Source organism: Silene latifolia, chromosome 10 (genome assembly GCF_048544455.1).
Source record: "Silene latifolia isolate original U9 population chromosome 10, ASM4854445v1, whole genome shotgun sequence".
NCBI classification, from domain to species: domain Eukaryota; kingdom Viridiplantae; phylum Streptophyta; class Magnoliopsida; order Caryophyllales; family Caryophyllaceae; genus Silene; species Silene latifolia.
This window is the reverse complement of record NC_133535.1, coordinates 27,436,731-27,448,434: the sequence shown is the minus strand read 5'-3', so window position 1 is coordinate 27,448,434 and position 11,704 is coordinate 27,436,731. Positions and strand designations below refer to the sequence as shown.

Here is an 11,704-nt window from a genome sequence, read left to right as displayed (position 1 = left end):
TGACAAAGGTGACCCGCGATGTTGAAGAGACAGAAGAGTTGACAATTCCGGTCCCATGCCTTGACCCCAAACCAATACCAGGTTTAAGCTTCTACTCATGAACGCTGTTGGAGTAGGGTTTAACTTAAAGTGAGATTTTGTGTTTAGATACAGCCATGAGCCCATGACCCATCTTTTTGTATATAATGCATGTCTAGTATTCTACAAAATGCCAGAGAGAAAGTATAAAATTAAAAGGGCAACATAGATCAAGTTGTTGTGTCCATTCATTATTGTTACTAGAATCAGAAGGTCAAGATATGAGCAGAAGACGAAGCTCGGTCAGGGCCAAATGGGCCATGGCCCGGGCTGAACTTTCGAGAATAAGTAATAAATGGTCATAATTAGAGCACTATTCCACAGTAGCAAATTGGTAAACGCAAGTGAGGACAGGAGTACTTCCATGAAGTCACTGGTTCGACTCATGCAAACGCCTAGTTTTAGAATTTTCCTTTTTTTCCTTACAATTTTCTTATTTAGAATTTTCCTTTTTTCCTTACAATTTTCTTATTTAGCATCGATTATACACCGTCCTGCAACGACTTGACCTATTACATTTTAACGTCGACAAGGATTTTTGTGACTAAAAAGTAGGAAATTATTTCTATCTCATCAGGAATGGTCCTAATTTAGTTAACAATATTACCATTATTATTCCACTAGCAATTGTTTTACGACTTTACTTCATTTATAATAGAATCGTCTTAATATAGGTTTCTTATCATTTATGTTCTGTTTTCAATTTGTTTCATCGTAAAATATAAAAAAAAAATGCACTATATATAAAATAAGGAGTATGTCGGTTGAAAAAACTAATGTATAATTTATTAACTACATAAAAGTAAATATTAATTTGTATGTTTCGTAAATTATCTAATCTAAATATATATTGAAAATAATAAAATAATGATTCGAAATCTATGATAAATGAGTGTAGACGGTAACATTGGACGAAGTGAAAATCGGCCCAGGTCATAATTTTACCCTAGCTTCGTCCCTGGACTCATATGAGTACCATTTTTGTGTGTTACGAAACAATGAGTAAGATGGCAATTACGGCATTGCTCTGTAAGCTTGATATTAAGGTTAAAGTCGTTAATTTGATGGTAATGAGTGTCGTGATCACGTATAGTCACAGACAAGGAACATAGGCCATACGAATATACGATGACTTGATTATGTTTGTTTCTGTTCCATTTTACACTGATGCGGACAATTAAAGGATTTGAAGGGAGCATCAGATCGTTAGTGATGCTTGCAAGATTGATTTCTAGGTTATTATTGCTCTTTTTGGAGGGGGGTGGGGATACTTTGTAGCGAGGATGAAAGTGGAGGTAATTGGTGGCAGTGAGGGTGGAAAAAAGAGGTGTCGGATGAGCAATTACTCAAGGGAAAAGTAAGTAACTATTACGGAGTACATCTTTTTATGGGATAACTATTGCCCCATGTTCCTCATTTCCGCCCTCTGTTATCACCGCTTTCCTTTAGTTAGTTCTTAGTTTGAACTGTTTTGCTCCTGTTTCCTCATTTCCGCTTTCCTTAAGAAAGCTGGATTTTTTTTAGATCTTTAAAGACTAGATTAGTTTTGTGTTAGATCTTAGGGTTGGCCTAAATTAGATCGAATAGTTTTTTTTCCCTGTTTCCTTATAGCAATGAGTGTCAGTTCTACTCGAGTCTGTTTCTCTTATAATGTTGTTCTTCATTGAGGAACTAATTAATTGTAGTTTAGAAATTTCAGAAAGTAATAGAAAGCGGAATTAAGTGGCTCTACTCTGTGTGTCATTTGATTACTAGGAGTGGTCGTGGGGGCTCAGGAACTTCACTATGACGACTTGACGAGTTAGAGGAGACTAAAAGATGCCAACTTGATGTGGAGGAAGTAAGAATCATTTTGTTACAAATCAATTTTCACCACACATCCTCTTATTTTTCTTTTTCCTTTGATCCATTTTTCAGTTACTGATTGTTTTTTCTAGGAAAATGGAGAAATGTATGACATATTTGGCAAATGCGAGAAAACTTAATCTGGCAAGGTGCTTCGTGGATTTGGATGTGCAGGCTGGGAAATTTAGGAAATAGGTAAATGCTTTCTCATCCCAAGTCACTTCTATTAAATGCATTCATCACACTATAGCTTGCCTTTCTCACTATGTATTAATCCGCGACTTTCTAACTATATTGTTTTAAACGAGCTATCACCTTAGGTGGGTGGCAATGTTTAGGTATTGCATGTTTTTTTTTTATCACATAGGCAAGGATGTTATACATGTCCTTGTTCAATTTACTACGTAATTAATCGACAACCTCCCCATTTGTATGCTAATCACTCTCCTTAAATGTGTAATTGTAAATGCTTTCTTCAGTTTCATGTATTCAGACTTTGAAGGATATATAGATTGAATATATTTCCTGAGAATTGTGCTACAAACATCTAAATCAGCACCCTAAACCAATCTAGTTATTTACGCTGCAAACAAGTTATACATCCAGGTAACAAAATCAGCTTAATATTCACATTGAGCACTGTAATAACAAACGCGCATTGCAAAGATGATTCACGACAATGAAGCTCACATTTCTCATATGCTCACAGATGTCTTCGATCGCAAGTTCAGTAAGCCCTCTCATGGTATATGTTTTACCACTGCTAGTCTGCCTGTAAGCAAATATTGTTGCTGCAAAGAGTAACTCGTATATAACATTGATTACATAAGTCTATCAATTAAAGAAGAAACATTATTTATTCGGCTAAGCACATGTTTACCATTGATTCCAGTAAGAGCGGATAAAGCAATATCCTTGGCCCATTCTTTGTACACCTTTGCTATCAAACAAGTTTGACAAAAAACTCTATCTGCCATAGATATAATAGTGTAACTAGTTTTAAACCCGTGCAGAATTGCACGGGTATGTATGTGGGCCGGTATTAATGTTTTTGGATGTATTTTTTTTTTTTTTGCATTTCTATTGTAATTACCTAGTTGGTCTAAATCAGGGATCTACATAATTAATGTTTACACTTGTTTCAAATACGTGTTCACATGCAATGGTTTAAGAGGAAATAATGTAATATACTATTGTAAATAAAATTTGCATATATAAAAAACTTTACATCCCGAAAAAAGAAATATAATTTAATAATCAACTTTAACATAGGCAAATTATTCTAAAAATTGAAAATTTTCATAATAGTGGTTCTCGGGGATTTGACATTGATTGTTACGTATTTTCCGTAATCACCAAGTTTCTTGGAGATATGAACACCTATATTCGTCAAGCATAAAGGCAAAGACGAATTATTTCATTAATTTCTGTAAAATATTCACATTATTTGTTATTCAATCCCGTAAGTAAATGTAATTTATTCACGTAATTTTGTAATTTTATTAGTAACTATGTAATTCAGTCCGATTATATGTAATTACTTTCATTTATTCCAATTTATAATTCATTCCGTTTATATGCAATTTCTTTTACTTCTGCCGATTATCTATTTATTTCATTAACTATGTAATTCAGTCCGATTGTATGTAATTATTTTCATTTATTTCGATTTTTAATTCATTCCGTTTATATGCAATTATTTTAACTTCTGCCGATTATCTATTTATTTCATAAAATATTTTCTATGACATAATTTGTCGCATGTTTGTCAGAGACGATTTAAAGAAATAAACTCTTTCCACGTAAACGGGACCTACCATTACCTGAATTTCCCAAAAAAAAAAAAAAAAAAAAAAAAATTGGGTGAATGACGTGGCGCATCGTGTGTTGAGCATTGTCTTTTGCATTAATATAGATAAGATTGGTTGCCGGAATTGTGTGGTCGATCAGAAATGAAGAGTGGATGAGAGCACATGAGAGAATAGAGGATAATGAGTCGAATATACAAACAGTGCTATGGGTGACCGGTGAGGTAGAAATATTGCTAGGGAGACGGGCAAAAGAGCTCTCTCGTTGGGGGAAGTTAACCAGCTCGCGGATGCCTAGGTTTCATTAGAATCCTTTCTATTTCCTCGTCCTGTTTCATAAGCTATATCAATAAAATGCAAAATATTGGAATTTCAGTTAGCAACAGGTAACATATACTCAGAAATAACAAACTTAAAGAGACCATATTAAATCAATCGAACCCCACTGTTGGATCATTTGAAAATGCCGCTTATTCAAACAGCAAATAATTTAGAATAATGCTCAAATTAAATGCTCAATATCAAAAGAAAGACAAACATTTCCGGTTAGGTATCTCAATCAATGGCATAATAAGTGGCAAAAAACCGAAAACCTAAACTAAACTAAATCCCGAAAAATATCATAACAAACTTTACACTACCTTATAGCTGATACATATTACTTTGTCAAAGACACCATCATTGTCACATTCAACAAACACAATACCATAATACAATTGTGATCCAATTCAAAATCGAACAAATAAGCCAATGCCTAATTTATTCATACCATAATCTAAAACCAAACAAATACAGGTTGAGATATTGAGTATGGCTAAATGAACCCGAACAACAGGCAACAAATAAGCAAGCTTCTTTCAGGAACTGGTATAGGAATTGAAAGAATTCATGGATTTCCATGTTTAGAGAAGATGAAGATGTATATAGTTTGATGAATATTAGAGAGAATGAATAGACAGAATATGTGATGAAGGAATTGTTGAATGTTGTATTGATTGTTATGAATGGAAAACTGTTGAGTACAATCTATGATATGTAACTCCTTATATACACAATATAAACCGACATTGAGTCAGCTAACTAACTTCTAACTGCTTCTAACAAACTTCTAACTCTAGTCTTAACTCTAGTTAGGTTAATACAACTAGATTTAAATCCTTATATTCCTACAGGAACCCAAGACAACACTTTGATCTTGAAGAGCAGCAGGAATACCAATACATTGAATTTCAGTAGGAATATAAATACCCATTTCTTCCAAAGCAGCTATAACCTCTTCTCTTAAACCCAATCCTGAAAAGTAGAAGTACCCACATTGTGTAAAGTAGTATAAGAGAATGAGATGAAGGTTGTAAAGTATTGTATTGAATGAATGATTAAGCAATATACAAGTTCTACTTATATACTAAATATGACTAACAGCAAAGCTATCCTAGTGCTACAAGTAAGGTAACAGAAGACTAGAAAAGAGGATGGTTACAACAATATTGACTAATACAAGAGATAAGAACATGTGTTTAATTAACTAGGTTGTTGCATATTTGTAGCTCGTTGACTTGAGTTAGTAGTTGACATTGACTTGGCACTTGTATTATTAACATTCCCGCTCAAGATGGACGGTCGGAGACGAAGGCCAATCTTGGAAGATAGCTCGAGAAAACGAGATTTATGAAGAGGCTTCGTGAGAGTATCGGCTAGCTGATCCGTACCGTTAATATGTTGTACCCGAATTGTACCTTGACGGACTTGTTCTTTAACAAAATGAAAGGCTAGTGCCAGGTGCTTCATCCGAGAATGAAACACAGGATTTGCGGAATAATGTGTGGCACTTAAGTTGTCACAATAAATTGACGGGGCAGTGGGAATAGTGACACCAAGTTCGTGTAGCAAAGAATGTAGCCATAGTAACTCGGTGGTAGTAACAGCAATAGCACGGAATTCGGCCTCCGTGGATGATTGGGAAAGAGCACGCTGCTTTTTGGAGGACCAAGCAATAGGATTACCACCTAGATAAACGATGTAGCCGGATGTGGAAACATAGTCGGAGGGATCACCGCCCCAATCCGCATCACAATAAGCATGGAGACGAAGTGGGGAGGAGTTATGAATGTGTATACCGAGGTGAAGAGTTCCACGGAGGTATCGTAGTAAGCGTTTAAGAGCGAGCCAGTGGGTGGAAGTAGGGTGTTTCAAAAATTGAGCAAGTTTGTTTACCGGGAAAGCAATGTCCGGTCGGGTTAAGGAAAGATATTGAAGACTCCCAATTATAGCACGGTAGGCAGTTTCATCTTCGATCGGGTTAGTCGGTTCGGCCTGAAGTGGAGGATAGGTGAGCATAGGTGTAGAAGCAGGTTTGCAATCTTGGAAGTTGTAAGTATGGAGGAGGTCAGACAGGTACTTTGTTTGGTTGAGGTGAATACCGGTCGTTGTGGGTGTGACTTCAATCCCCAAGAAATAAGAAAGAGAGCCGAGGTCTTTCAAGGAAAAGGCTTTGGAGAGGTGGGTAATAAAGGTTGTAATATAGTCTTTGTCAGGGCCAGTAACGATAATATCGTCCACGTAAACGAGGACAAAGAGTTTGACAGGAGGTTTAATTAAAATAAAAAGTGACGGGTCCGAAAGCGAGTTCCGGAATTCGTTAGTAACAAGGTGGGTTTTAAGAGCGGTATACCATGCTCTCGGAGCTTACTTAAGACCATAGATAGCTTTATTAAGCTTGCATACATAGTCGGGTTTATCCGTATCAATGAAGCCGGGAGGTTGTGCCATAAATACGGACTCAGTTAAATTGCCTTGGAGAAAGGCATTATTGATGTCTAATTGGTGGAGGTGCCATCGTTGGGTGACATCGATTGTCAAGACAAGGCGAATTGTGGTGGGTTTTATGACGGGACTAAAAGTCTCGGAGTAGTCAATACCGGGTCTTTGATGGAAGCCTTTGGCAACAAGTCTCGCTTTATGTTGTTTGATGCTTCCATCGGTATTATACTTGATTCGAAACACCCATTTGCATCCAACAATGTTCGGGGCTTGGTCTTTAGGGACAAGGGTCCAGGTGTGGTTTCGGAGGAGGGCTTGATGTTCTTCGGTCATAGCATGACGCCAACGGGTGTCAAGAAGAGCTTGCTTAGTAGTGGTGGGAGTGAGGTGAGTCGAGGAGAGTGTAGCAGTTTTGGCAGTTTTAGTGTACTTAGGATTGGGTTTGATTATGTTATTGCATAGGCGGGTGACAGCACGATTGGTGGGAGGTGGCGGTGGTGGTGGTGGTGGAGGTGGAGAGGGGGTGGCAGGTGAGTGCGGGGTAGGGGTGTGCGGGTCAGGGGAGTGAGGGGGAGTAGGGTGCGGGACAGGGGTGGTGGAGGCAGGGGAGGTTTGGACAGGGGTGTGCGGGGTAGGGGAGTTTTGGTCAGGGGGGTTTAGGGTAGGAGTGGCGGTACTGGGGTCGAGGAAGGGAGGGAGTAATGGGACAGTGAGAGTACACCATTTGTCCGGGCAGGGAAGTGAGGAAGGGCGGGATTTGGTGAGGTCGATATACGGAAAGACGGTCTCAACAAATTTCACATGACGGGACGTGAAGAGTCGTTGAGAGACGGGCTCAAGACAGAGATAAGCACTTTGGGTATTGGAGTAGCCAACAAATACGCAAGGTTGGGACTTTGGTTCAAGTTTATGATTATTGTAAGGCCGGAGCCATGGATAACATAGACAACCAAAGGGACGGAGTTTTTGATAATTCGGTTGTTGATCGAATAAAATTTGATAGGGTGATTTGTTATGTAATGTAGTGGTGGGTAACCTATTAATTAGGTACGTAGCAGTGGAGAATGCAAGTGACCAAAATTTGAGAGGCATGTGAGCTTGAGTGAGAAGTGTGAGGCCGGTTTCGACAATGTGACGATGCCGGCGTTCAGCGAAACCATTATGTTCGGGGGTGTGAGGCGGAGAGGTGAGGTGGGTGATTCCCGCATCAAGAAGAGTGGGTGTCAGCTTTTTATATTCGCCGCCGTTATCAGAATAAAATTGTTTTATGGATTTTTTGAAATGATTTTCGACAATAGCTTTGAAGCGAGTGAAGGTTATTAATGAATCGGATTTATTCTTGAGTGGGTATAGCCAAAAATAATGAGAAAAGTGATCCACAAATATAATGTAATATTTAAACGAGTCATAAGACGGAATAGGTGAAGACCAAACGTCGGAAAATAAAAGATCAAGCGGTGTACTGGACGTGAGGGTGGAGGAAGAAAATGGTAGCTTGTGACTTTTATTAATGTTGCAAGCATTACAATGCAGAAAATTAGAGATACGAAAATTGAAAGCAGAATTTAATAATTTGAGGGTAGCTAAGGAAGGGTGTCCTAGACGGGTGTGCCACAAGCTGCTTGAGGTGGAGAGGGCCGAGTTTGCAGTTGGCCGTGGTGAAGACGGGTGCCATTGATAAGAGCCTTCATGGTACGGCCCTTGAAGGAGAGTCGCCCCCGTCGAAAGTTCCTTAAAACAACAAGAAGTTTGTGAGAATAAGGCAGTGGCATGATTATCGAAACAAAATTGAGAGACGGAAAGTAAATTGCGTGAGATTGATGGTACGACTAGAACATTATTAAAAATAAGAGTGTGAGTGGGAGTAGAGATAGAGTATGAACCAATATGCGTAATCGGAAGCGAAGAGCCGTCACCAATGATTAGATCATCGGGTCCATCATAGGGTTGGTGCATGGATAGGTTTTGGAGATCATTGGTGACATGGTGAGAGGCTCCACTGTCGATGAGGTAAGACGATGTGGGCTGCTGAGAAACGGTGGCAGTGTTAGCATATGGTCGATTTTGGCGGGTTGGGGGTGGTGGAAACACGACGTTAGGGTAGTCCCGTTTGAAGTCGGGACAGCTACTAATGACGTGACCGGTTGAACGACAATATTGGCACTTTCCTTTGAAGGGTTTGGGTTGGTTGTTGGAGGTGTCACGGCTGGAATTGTTGGTGTTATAGGATTGGCGGGTTTGGTTAGGTTGATAGGTGTAGTTGTGGTGACGAGGTTGGGTGGAGTTATGGTAATGAGGACGGGAAGTGGCGGCATGGGCAGATGGTATAATAGGGGTGGCAGGGCTTTGGTTTTTGGTAATCAACTCTTGGTTGATTAAACGTTCATGCAGGAGATCAAAACTAATCGGTGTGTCTCGAGCATGGACACCGTCAATGACGGGTTTGTATAAAACTGGGTCGAGGCCATTAATGATATGGGTGGTAATGTCCTCTTGGTCCATGGGTTTGCCTAGTTGAGCAAGTTGGGTGGTAATGGCCTTGATAGAAAGCATGTACTCAGAGATAGTTTTGTCACCAAGGGAGAGATGACAAAGACGATCTTTGAGTTGTAGGATGTGTCCACGAGACGGATTGGCATAGGTGGTAGCTAGGGTTTGCCAAGCCTCATGGGAAGTGTGGGCATCAAGGATAATGGATGAGACGGACTCATCAATGGTACCGGCTAAAGCGCTAAGAATTAATTGATCTTGACGGAACCATGTGTGATAGGCGGGGTTAGGGATAGGGTCGGGGTTTGGTTTGGTTTCGGTTGGGGTGGGAGTAATGGTGGCAGGCGGTGCTTTGGTGGTGCCATCAAGGTACGAGAATAACCCGTAGCCTTGAAGGAGGCGGGTAATTTGGAATTGCCAAGAACGGTAGGTTGTTGCGGTGAGTTTGGTGCATGTTGGGAAGGACAGGGACACGAGGGGTCGGCTGGGTTCGTCGGAGTTGGGAATTAGAGCGTTGGTGTTGGATGCCATAGGTGTGACGAGGGTGAGAATAATACCGAGTAGGGTTAGGATCGTATAGGATCGTGATACCATATAAGAGAATGAGATGAAGGTTGTAAAGTATTGTATTGAATGAATGATTAAGCAATATACAAGTTCTACTTATATACTAAATACGACTAACAGCAAAGCTATCCTAGTGCTACAAGTAAGGTAACAGAAGACTAGAAAAGAGGATGGTTACAACAATATTGACTAATACAAGAGATAAGAACATGTGTTTAATTAACTAGGTTGTTGCATATTTGTAGCTCGTTGACTTGAGTTAGTAGTTGACATTGACTTGGCACTTGTATTATTAACAAGTAGTACTCTTTTTGCTTAACCTCATTTGAGCATCAAAAACAGCAGAAAGTTTTAGTTTTAGGGGAATCCTTGAGATGTCTAAGCCTAAGTTTTTCAAGAAGGATGGATTGTTGTTGTTTTGGCATCAACCTCATCTTGTTGTTGTTGTTGTTGTTGTTTTGGAATCCTTACATTCGGGGGTGGTGCAATTAAACAAAGGAACAGTGGTGTCCGAGTATAGCATAAGCAAAGGCTGCGGGGTTCGGCCTTACTACGGCTAGGCAAATATATCTCTCTCATGTGGTGCTTGAAGCGGATTCTCTGTTGCTGATCACTATGCTGAAATCGAAGAAGCTACCTGCTAGCTATCTTGTGAATATTGGGAGAGTAATTCTAGATTTGGCTAGCTACTTTGCAAATGTCAAGCCTAGCTCTGTATGTAGGAACGGAAACCAAGTAGCTCACTGTATGGCACATCTCCGACTAGAATATGGGTAGACTCGGGTCCGGAGGTGATTGCTAATTTTGTCGAGTCGGAGGCTCTGTTTGATCCGAAATAAAAATATAAGCTTGGTTCAGACATTTCATCAAACAAGTTGTGTGCAATGCGAGACGGTGTCTCATCCTGCAACGCAACAACTATCAGCGGCTGCAATGCGTGCCTTGAGACAATCACGAAATAAGATTCGATAACGCCGACTTCATCACACCCATGGCAAGATGCTTTTGGTAGTCAGTATATAATACTCCGTAGTAGATAATACCACTTTGTTGAAAAGAGAAATTGGATGAGTAATGATTCTACTATGTAGCACAATTCAAGTCGTTATCCAAATTGAACATAAATCAAACACAACGTAAGAATTCAAGGAAATTTGGAGGTTAGAATTTATGATTGACCCAGAGAAGTTGCAGGTTGATTCATCTCGGTTCATGAGTTTGTATGAATACCTGAGAAAAATCAGGAATTCCAGAAAGAGAAAACCCAATGTAAATTAATCTGGATGTTAACTTTTATTACGTTTTGAGTTAAAAGCGTAGCCAGTAGTAACTTTTATTGTCATCTGCATCCCCAGCATAATCACTATTGTTTTGGTATCTTTCTACCAAGTAGGGTTAAAGTAGTCTTAGTGCCTAATCAATATAACGACCTTACGTTCGATTGTTTGTTTAGGTTTTGTTGTGATTTGCGTACGATATTTAGCTAAGAATTTACGATTGACACAAAATATTTTGATGACGCGGAAAACCCGATGTGGGAAATAATCGCGTGGGAGACGGAATCCCACCAAGATTTACACCATATTTGAGTTGGGGAGTTACAATTGTGAACGAAGTTTATGTTAGAAATATTATGTGAATATTGTTTTTATTCCGTCTTTCCTGATCTTCGTCTGTTAATATTACGTTTCCTCTACAATTGTATATTTCCATATTCCGTCATTCGTTTTAGGTAATTATGTAACTAGGTTTCTTCTTCGTCAATCTATTGTAATAGTATATAAGGATCTCCTTGTACTCATTGTATTCAATCAATATAATTCAATCTTTCATAAACACTTACATGGTATCAGGAATTTCGATCCTTCAAACCCTAAAAACATCTCAAACGCCCGTCTTTCACCACGAAAATCCTTCGTTCTCTTCAACCCCGAGGCCACGACGAACCCTTTGCCATGTCGAGCTCCTCAAGCACCATTCATAACCCTCATGAACCGAGCGTTCCACTCTATCTTGTTAACCTTTCTATGGTCGAAAAACTGACTCCCCTCACCTATATGCAATAGGAAGATCAAGTAACCTCGTTCCTCTTTGGATACGATCTTCTTAAGTACCTTGATGGTTCATACCCATGTCCATCCGAAACCCTACCTGCC

The 11,704-nt window shown here is 39.4% G+C and overlaps 1 long non-coding RNA gene across 1 annotated transcript; it reads left to right on the top strand.

Annotated features, from left to right (window-relative positions):
- The first annotated feature begins 4,696 nt into the window (after positions 1–4,696).
- On the top strand, positions 4,697–10,772 carry LOC141608900 (uncharacterized). The gene is made up of 2 exons (XR_012527053.1): positions 4,697–5,058; positions 9,852–10,772. It is a non-coding gene; the product is annotated as an uncharacterized LOC141608900 (long non-coding RNA).
- Positions 10,773–11,704: the final 932 nt, after the last annotated feature.